Raw genomic sequence first — 9,673 nt, forward strand, 5'->3', positions numbered from 1 at the left:
TTTTTTTGAGACGGAGTCTCGCTCTGTCACCCAGGCTGGATAGAGTGCAGTGGCGCAATCTCGGCTCACTGAAACCTCCGCCTCCTGGGTTCCTGCCATTCTCCAGCCTCAGCCTCCTGAGTAGCTGGGACTGCAGGCGCCGCCACCACGCCCGGCTAATTTTTTGTATTTTTAGTAGAGAGGGGGTTTCACCGTGTTAGCCAGGATGGTCTCCATCTCCTGACTTCGTGATCTGCCCGCCTTGGCCTCTCAAAGTGCTGGGATTCCAGGCGTGAGCTAATCTTTAGGACTAAGATTGTGTGTTTCCGTGGCCGCGTGTGCAACGAAGAGAAAGAATATGAGTGTGTATGTTTGTGTGTCTAATGGATTTTTACATTACAAAAAGAAAGTAGCTTTTTGTAACAGTTCAAACTAAAAGAAAAACAGAGTGAAAAGCAAGAGTTTCCCTTTGCCCCAAATCATTCCACTTCCCTATCCAGACGTTACTGTTCTTAAATTTTGGTGCATGTGCACACACACAAACACACACGCTCCTACTCACAACGATAAAGCCCTATCATCTTCTGTTGTTTTAATATGGTGAAGTATATGAATAAGATCCTACAGACTAAGTAGTTGTGCCTTGCTTTTTTCACTGGATAATTATTATTTCTATTTCAGAGAACATAGAAAAATGTTCTTAATTGTTATAGTATTCCACAAAAATGGATATTTAATAATGTATTTTAATGACTCTAAATATGCACATTTCTTCAGTTTCTCACTGATAAAGGGTGCTGTAAAACATTGCTTTGTGCAAATGTGTAATTTTCTGCAGTGTAAATTAACAGAAGTGAAATTCTTGGGTAAAAGGATATGCATACTTAATTTTTGATTGACACTTCCAAATCGTCTTTTTAAAATTATCTCAAATTATATTTCTAATATTAGTGTAGGAATGTAATAATGTTCTCCTATTTTTGAATCAGAAATATAATCAGTATTTTAATTTGTGTCCATTTGCATGAACAATGGTATCTTTTTTATTTTAAATTACATGTGATTATTTTGATATATTTGGGGACTAATTGTATTTATTCTTCTAGGAAATCCATATTCATGTCTTTGCCCTCATTTTGGACAGTAGTCATATTAGTACTAATTTATGGAAGACCTTTACATGTTATGAATACATATTTTTTTCATTATTTATGTTGCAAAACGTTCCCCCCCTATTGCTTACTTAACTTTTGACATTGTTTCTGGTGTCTTCTGGTGCTAACATTTTAAATTCTTATATATTCAGATTTGCCCATCATTTTTTTGACTTCTAAGTTGCATACTTTATTTAAAAAAATAATTCTCCAGAGTTGTTTTTTTCAAGTGTTTCCTACGTAAGTTCACTTTAAAACTATAAAATAATTTCCTAAAAACAATTCTGTAGCCTTTCCTATTTTTTCTCCTGTCTAGTGAAAGAATGGTATAGTAAAAAAGGCAACAAACTAAGAGTCTGTGCTGTTACATAACAGGTCTTTGATTATATTTATCTAATAAATGGAATGTGTTGTGCTCTATTGCCAAATAGCCAAGAATGTGTTATTAGCCTTTAAATTGACATGATCTTGATAAATCATTCCATATTTGTGTTATTTACTTCAAAATTGTTCATATCTTGATTTTAAAACATGATTTTCCAACTGAACTCTTTGCTCAAAAACAGTCTTTTATAAACCTCTAGTGTTTTAAAGATATTATATTACAAAGATAATACTAGAGGTTACCTTAAGCAGATGAGTGTGGGTGAGTAGCAAGTGGAAAATTTCAGAGCTACTCTTTGACTGCCTTTTTCAGCTGCTAAACAGTCTCTTAGGCATCTTTGCAAAAACTGCTAAACTCCTTAGAGACTTGTATGACATGATCTGCTAAATCAGTGATCTCCAAAGTCAGTACTAAGGGTGACCTAGTTGGGGTTTGAAAATAAAATACTAGAACTTTAATTCATGTCCAACACTAATAATATGATTTTAATCTCTTTGCATGTTTTATAATGCACATAAAATATTAGTGTAATTACAGATATATATGTATGGAAATATATATATAGGGATACAAATATATATATAGGGATGTGTAATTTTTAAATATCATTTCCAGGCCTAAAGTTACACAAATCTATTTACTTGAATAACTACTATATACCCACTTCTGTGTCAAGTACTACAAAATTTAAAAACAAACAAAATATGTAATGTATGCTCTGTGCAGTGAAGGAGCTGATATATAATATGGAAAATAACTTTTACCTAGCTAAAAACAGAGACCCCAGGATATATAGGTAAAGTGAATGGTTTAAAAGTGTTTAAGGGTTGCTGAACAGACGGAAACCAGTGCAGGCCAACCTAGGGTGGGAGATTTAAAGAGGCGTTGAACTTGGTATAAATCTTAAAATGTCAAGAATATTGAAAAAGGAAAATAGGACCAGGAAGGATAAACTCCTGAACTATCAGGAGCAGAAGCCAGGTGGCAGGGATACACTTGAAAATGCCAGAGAACAGAAATTGAATGTTTAACATTAGTTGTCTTTAGGGTAAGTATAGACATAACAAAGAACAGAGAATAAAGATCAGTGACTCAGCCTCACTTAAAAAAAAAAAAAAACTCTTCATTTAAAAAAAAAAAAAAAAATCATGTCACTTGAAATCCCAATCTCAGTTGCATGGAAAGAGACTTACATTTTCCTTGAATTTGCATGTCATTCAGGTCCTAAGAAAGATGTTTAAGGACACAGACTGTAATCAGTACCACTTTCTTCTCTTGGAGGTGTTGATTCATAGGGCCTAATTTAAGGGACTAGACTGGAGAAGAGAGGTAAGCTAGATAATACCAAGCATCAATATAAGCGTTTCTAATTTGGGTTTGGAAGACAAAATTTTACTGAAGCTTTGAACTAAGAATAGAGCTAAATTCATCTGTCATCGCTTTGATTATGTGGGATAAAGTTAATAAAGGAAAACTAGCATTATAATACAAGAAATAAATACATTTTACTTATAATTATCTTATGATTTTTTTTAGGACTTAATTTAGTAAATGAAGGACTACCTGATGGAATCTTGTAGAATAAAAGGAAAATACCATGAATCATTATGTCTAGTTCTCGGTGCTAATATTGCTTGAAGTTGATCTCAAATTTTACCATCTCCATAAACTCTTTATTAGCAATATCAATCGATAAAAAGCTGACTGCTTCTTGGCCTATAGCATTTAATTGTCTTCTGCATTGCTATGGCACTTCAGTAGGTTTCTAGTTTCAAAACATGTGGGTAGTTCTCTAACGAAATTGATTTCAAGCTCCATGGGAGCAGGAACTGGGTCATAACAGCACCCCATGTGCTTTCTCTCCTTTGCCCTAACATTAGAGTTTCATCTCTAGTCTGTGAATGTTTTGTACATATGCTAAATAGACCTGAGACAGAAGATGCTGATGCCTATGCCCTTGTGTATCCTGTGTTGAAACAACTTTAACTTTCTTATTCTAAGTAACGAGAAGCTTCCTAAAAATGCCAAGTAGATGTTAAACATTTATGTAAACCACCACTCAAAATTACTAACACTGTCTTGGGAAACAGGTAGCAATAGATAATCTAATAACAAAATAATAAAAATAATCAAACACGGACTTGCCCTAAACAAAATGTAGAAGACCTACACATTCTCCTCAGAAAATATAAGGCAGCTATGTAGGTGGAAAAAAAAAAATACTAGACCTTTTCAATATTATATATAAATTTGGGGGAAACTTTTAAGGGATCACAAACCTGTGCTATGTTCTAAGAAAGCTGATTATTAAATGTAAGATTATTGATTATTAAAGAAAAGACCTAGAGAAGAATAAAATACAGAACATCCTTTCTAGACGTGAAGAAAAAGAAATTTCATTTAGAAAAAGCTATGCTGTTTAAGGGGCAGTAATGAACATGTAAATATTCATTTTTGAATTTATCATGTAAGTATTTTAAGAAGAAAAACAAAAGGCTTTATAATCATTTGCTCTGTAGGCACTTGCCCTCTCTTTAAACCCTATCATCAGTCTGTAAGAGTGATTGGAATTGGATTGAACATATGGATCTAGTCCAGATGAATATTCTTAAATGGTGCTTAGAAAAAAAGAGGTGAGAATCACCATTTAATCTTTTTAAAGTCTGACCAAATTGTGAAATATATGTGTTTGACAGTAAGTAACAAATAGAATCAGACAGTGTTTATGGAAGAGATAAAGGAGCATTTCATAAAATATTTATCCTCTACAGATGTGCTACTGAGGAAGTTTATATGAATTTAGAGGTTTCTAAACCCGGCTGCATCTGAATCACCTAGAAAGATGCTTTTAGAAGACCCATTCCTGGCTGCATCCAGGAAATCATAATTCCTAGGGTGGAGCACTGAGCTGTCTTTTAAAAAGTTCCTAGATGGTTCAGGTGAAGCTGGTCCAATGAGCAGCACTCATGAACTGTTGCAACTAACAAATCCCAAGAGGCAGATTCCCAGTGGAGACCCTCTACTAACACATTGTCAAATCCAGAACATTACCCACACGGAACTTAAATCTTCATATGGGCCCACTTTTCTCTCTAAAGCTTACGCTTCCCTAATTAGGAAACAGAGATGTCTGACAGAGAAGTCAGAACTTCTAAGTTCTCTGACCTCATAGATTACTAAAATTGAGAGTAACTAATCTTTTAATTCCTAGAATCTTTGTTTTACATATGAAGAAAATTGAGGAACAGATCATTATAAATATGTCAGGGGTCAGGTACCAAATCAGTGACCAGTTGGGACCTGAAATTTAAATCTTCACCTCAACGGCCTGTGATCTTTTGGCATCAATGTAAATGACAACCAATCTGTACAAAACTTTACAGTAGCTTTTGAGTGGAGTATGGAATAAAAAGTATAAGGCATAGTACCAGTTTGGTGCAAAAGTAATTGCAGCTTTTGCCATTACTTTCAATAACATGACATAGAAATAACAACATCCTAATATAATAACAAAGTAGAAAATATGGTTTTAAGTATTCTACTTGGCTTTCTTCTTTTACCTATGATATGGTCTCATGGAATGACATAGCATTACTGCTTTTTTTTTTTTTTTCTGGAAAACGTTTTCCTAAGTCGGGTTCACATGATTACTCTACTTGTCTTAATATAAGTCCTTGGAAATGGATGCTACACCACACACTTACCCTCTATACGTGGATTATATAAAATCTGCCACCAGCTCACGTTTGTTCTCTTTTGATTAATGACTACTATCATGAAAATGGATTGCTTTCATTGTGGTTCCAATGTTTGACTACACACAAATTTAAAAGCTATACTATGAAATAGTTGAGATATTCCTGCTTGTAAATCCATAAAGCACCTACCACACTATTTTTATGTGACTATTTTTTACATACAGAAGACTCTTACAGCCACTAATGTTCTTAGGCAGTCACCAGGCGGCATTTTGACTTTGGATAAGTAGTTAAAACCCTAATTCCATATCACATTCTACTTCCTCAATCAATATTCTGGGAATGTCAGCCCCCACTTTGTAGGTCTGCTAACGGTCTCTGGAACGTGATTTGGTCTGCACTATTGTTTATTGAATGATCGTCTAGCTAATAGCTATGCTGTTGCAAATTATAAATATATCCACTTCTGAAACTATGCAGCAAAGTTCTATTAAAATGTCAATATTTTATAACCCATTCAACTGCTAAAATTTATCTGACAAATGAAACTCAGAAACATTTAAAAGACAAACCTAGGTTTCCTAACCATCAGGAATCTACATTTAATGGCTGAAAGCACTTGTGACGGAATTTCCAAAATAAGGGCTTCCTGAGGAAACTGCTTTCTTTGTTGAAATGAGCTTGCATTCATCTCCTTATGTGCCTTCCTAATAAAAACAATGAGAGGAGTTTGTGTTTCTATTATTCTCAGTTGCTATGACTGCAACTGAAGTTTATTGGTAGGCTGCTTCACAAATGTCTGTTGTTGAAGAGCTTATGAAATCACATGGCACACAAACCAGATCGCTCATAGAATCAGCTGTGATATATCATGTTCTGGAGAAAGAATAGAGTATATACTAGGTTCTCTTAATTTGAATTTTGCCTATAATTTAATATGAAAAAATATCCATTTCTATCTCTGTACCTCTGGATGCCGTCCCATTTGTAGGCCTGATTTATTTCTGAATGAATATTGAGGGTTTATTTGGCATCGATTTAGTCCCTTCCTAATACAATTAAAATGTCAGGTATTATTAATTTTAGTTTTAAAAGTGACAGATACTTGAGACCAGATTGATTCTTGAGGACACTCTGGTGGAAGTGATGCAGTCTACTCAGACACCATTTTTAGAAAGTTGATTATTACCAGTTCCGACTCAGTTGCACAACAAATTTTCACTATAATTTTTGAATTAGGCCACACCATTTGGGGAGCTCATTATATTAATATAATTTAAGAGTTCATAAAGACAACTGTTTATACACACACACACACACACACACACACATTTCTAGAGATAGACATCTTGCTATGTTGCAAGGTCCAGTCTCAAACTACTGGGTTTAAGCAATCCTTTGGCCTCAGCCTTTCTAGTAGCTGGAACTACAGGTGTGTGCCACTACACTGCACTGAGAAAACTGATTTTATTTGAGAAGAACAAATCTACATTACAGCCTTTATAGAGTTCATTAAACAAAACAGTAATCTATCTATATGTGCTGATATGCAGGAAAATTGCACTTGTAATTTGAATACCCATGTGGGAGAAAGAAATGATCATTAAGTATCTTCATATTGAACACCTTTCTTACTAAATATTTACATTTACCAATACTATGTATATAGCCTAATGTCAACATTAACTACAAATCCTTTTTCTTAAAGATTTTGGTAAATCACAGGACAAAATTATAGCCCCAACCTTGCCTTTCTATGGGAAGAAAATGAACTTTCATTTTACTCCCAGAAGGGAATTCACTCTATTCCAGGGGCCACCCTGCACTACCAGTTATTGTTAAAATAATCAAAGGATAACATCATTGGGACTATAGGGACTAGGGTTAGTGATACTATGTTTAAGTGGACAGAAGCGATTTAGATGGCCCAATGCATGACTAGATGTGAAAGGTAATAAACACACTGGTTTTCCACCTCCATACACCGAGAAGCTTATTAAGACACTTTTAAAGCTGTTATACTGAATAATTTTTCTAGCAAATATATGAATGCAATATAATTGTACTTTTTACACAATCAAGAATTTATTTTAGAAATAAAATAATTGATGGTGCACCAAAGGCAGCATAGATTGGGAATGCAAATAAGTTTCAAAATGTTGGATATACCTATCCTGTTTCACTCGTGTCAGCATATCCCTGTGACTGTGTTGGGGAATTCTCAATTTGAGGTCTTTAAGAATACAAAGCTTGGGATACATGGCACCCCCATCTGCTCTGGTATAGATAAAAAAAATTGAGACCTTATTTTAACAGACCAGTTTTCAATTGATAAAAAGCCAGAAAGTGGGTTTTAATCTTCAAACCTCAGTTGTGAAAAATTAGTCAGGGTCAGGCCAGTGTCTATTTTGTTTCTGCCTGTGGTCTCTGTTGTTGTTTGTGGCTTTTTTTGTTTTTTTTCCATTGTATTAAATGACATTTGTCTAGTTGTTTTCTTGGATTGGTTTTGACTGATAATTAAGAGACTACTCTGTTGTTTAATATTTCATCTTAAAATAAATACACCTGCTTCATTTTTGTTGCTTCACTATGTATCCATTTCTCTACTGACCTATCAATCACAATATATGTGAGGATTACATACACACAAACTTTTCCAGTGGTTAGATAGATAGATAGATAATGCAGTCTGCAGATATATCAGACGCTACCACTGCATAACTACCTTCCTGTGGCAGCAGAGGTATTATAAATAGCTGCCGCTCTGAGGGAAAGAGAACATCTAGGTGGATTGAATGTTGATTGGAAAAATCTCCCTTCTTTTTACAAGTACTTTAGATATGTTCCTTTTGCCGTAATTTCAAATTGCCTCACTCTCCTGCCCCTTTCACCCTCCTTGGACTCTCTTATATATCCTGCTCCTTCCATTAATCTCCATTTTAACCTTATGTTGCTACTTCCAAGGGATGTTGCTGTTCATCTGCTTTTGCCCCTTAATGTGTGTTGCAGTGGGAACTGGGAATCTTCAATCAGTAAGCTGCCATGGTCTCAAAATACTGGTGAAATATTAGTACTTCGATAAGAAAAACTGCAGAACATAGTTTGGACACTCTAAACATATACTAACTTTCTGAACAAATGCAGATTTGTTTGAGATATATTTATCTTTCATGCTTAATCTTCACTCCATGGATACATTGCATATTTGTTTAAATAAGAACATGCTATTTATAGCAAATATGAATGGAAAAATCATGCAAGTTATTTTTAACTTATCTAAGTTTAGTATTTTTATTGTGTGTCTTAGTGCTATCAACACTTATTAAATCTTGAAAATATTAACAAAGGACAGATTGTTTGATACACTTTATAATTTCATTGATAATAATTATGAATGCACATTAAATTATATTACAATGAAAACTCTTAGGAGATATTGATGACTGCTCTCTAGCATAATATGGATTAAATTTTGAGGAAAGGCATTCCTGTGAGAAACTGGTTGAATGAAATCATTTGAAGGCAGTTACAGGGATATTACAAACTTTTCATAAACATGAATGCTCATCTCCTATAGTGTTTACATGTTTCTGAAAATTAACACTGTGCCAAGTTTTAAACTGGAATTAAGGGCATATAAGGGACCATTTGGGGGCACGGGTGTGTGAAGGACTCTGGTTGCAAATGACTGAATACATACCTAATTACAAGCTTCTTTTGTGTAAATTTAAGATTTGGGGGGATGCTGAACATAGTGTAACATCAAAAACATGGTTTTATTGTTATGTTTGACATCAAATTAACTCTAATTGCTTGCTACCGTTGTAATACAGATATATTGATTATCCAATTATTTAAAGAATACCTATATACACTAAATAACAGAATGTAAAGGACATAAAAAAGTGTGAATATACTTTAATTTAAATAATATAAATTACCCAATCTGAACAACAGATAGACATAAATTGCAAAAATAAAAACATTTCTGGGACAATATCAAAAATTTAACATTTGTGTCATCAGAATTCCAAAAGAGAAATAAAAGGGTTGTATTGAAAAGGTATTGGAAGAAATAATGATTGAAAAATTTCTTATTATTGCAGAAAACCTAAGCCAAAAATTTAACAAAGTTGAATGAACCCAAAATAACATATACCCAACTATATCCACCACAAAACATATCCTTGTCAAAATTCTGAACACCAAACCCAAAGAAAGTTTTGAAAAGAGCCAGAGAGAAATTATTCATTACTCATAAAGAAATAGCAATTGGAATGGCAGCATATTTCAAAACAAATGCCATAGAATCCAAAAGGAAGTAGTACAATATCTTTCAACTGCTAGAAAAGAAAAGCAAGCAAGCAGAAAGAAAAAAGAAAGAAAGGAAGGAAGGAAGGAAGGAAGGAAGGAAGGAAGGAAGGAAGGAAGGAAGGAAGAGGAAGGAAGGAAGGAAG

This window comes from Mandrillus leucophaeus, unplaced genomic scaffold (genome assembly GCF_000951045.1).
Source record: "Mandrillus leucophaeus isolate KB7577 unplaced genomic scaffold, Mleu.le_1.0 Scaffold190, whole genome shotgun sequence".
NCBI lineage: Eukaryota > Metazoa > Chordata > Mammalia > Primates > Cercopithecidae > Mandrillus > Mandrillus leucophaeus.